The following is a 1,088-nucleotide window of genomic DNA, read 5'->3' on the forward strand; positions in this document are numbered from 1 at the left end:
TTCTGCAAGCAAGCATCAGCCCGCTCAAAGATCATATTACACACTCGTGGCACAAGGCCCTGCTCCTCCGTCCCCAACGATTTTGGAGGGCCGAACATCGTGTACGTCTTGCCGCTTCCAGTTTGTCCGTAAACCATAATTGCGGCGTTGTAACCTGCTAGAGCGTTCTCAGCCAGTGGCCGGCCAATGGCATCGAAAACACTGCTCTGTGATGCGAAGCCCTCATCCGACGGGGAACCAGTGCTCGAAAAGCACCCGTCAAGCATGAAAGTGTAAACGCTCTTGGGGGACACAACAACCTCCACCTTGTTGTCACTCAGATGCACCGCCGAATGCTGATTATCCGCTGTTTCAGCTGGAGAGAAGGCACGCACTCGAGCATAGACGTTGACACGTCCGTTTCCGCCGGTTTTTGCCACTGCGGGCTTGTGCGCCCCGCGCTTTCCTTTGGGGCTGTCGCCGATTGCACTCCTGCTGCTAACCATGCTCATATCGTTGCCGCTGTCCACTTGACCGCCGCTGGTAGCTGTCCCGCTACGTTTATAGGCAATGGGTCGTGGTAAACCAGGTCCTTTCGCCCTCGGGGAGGCGCCATCCAAGCCTACGCTTCTCAATGCTCCGCTCCCTGTACCTGTACCCGTCAAGGTACGGCGCGCGCTCGAAGCACCACTCCGTGCCGATGTAGGGGTACGCATTGGTGTCGCGCTGCGCACTGGTGTTGACGTGGCAGATGTGCGTAGCTGAGGAGATCGACTGATGCTCGCCGTCGTGCGGCTTGAGTTGCATCGCTTGTACTCCATGATCCCTCAGAAAGCAAAAATTTATCGCTCTCTCCACTCACAGCGGCCAGATTTGGCAGGGAAACTTGTGGTCGGTAGGTAAAGACGGGGAAAACAGCACCCCGAAGTAAATTTCCAATGAGGTGTGTGAAGCCCTTTCTTTCGTGTTCTTCCGCTCCTTCTTCGCTACTCCACTCCCCTTGCCTTCGAACGATGTGGGGCGTGGACCTGCACAGCACGCCAACGAAGAATGGGCACTGCTCGGTAAATAAACTGCGCCACTTGACGGCTAGCTAAAAAAAAAAAAAA

This window comes from Trypanosoma equiperdum (genome assembly GCF_001457755.1).
Source record: "Trypanosoma equiperdum strain OVI genome assembly, contig: ctg_204, whole genome shotgun sequence".
Taxonomy (NCBI): Eukaryota; Euglenozoa; class Kinetoplastea; order Trypanosomatida; family Trypanosomatidae; genus Trypanosoma; species Trypanosoma equiperdum.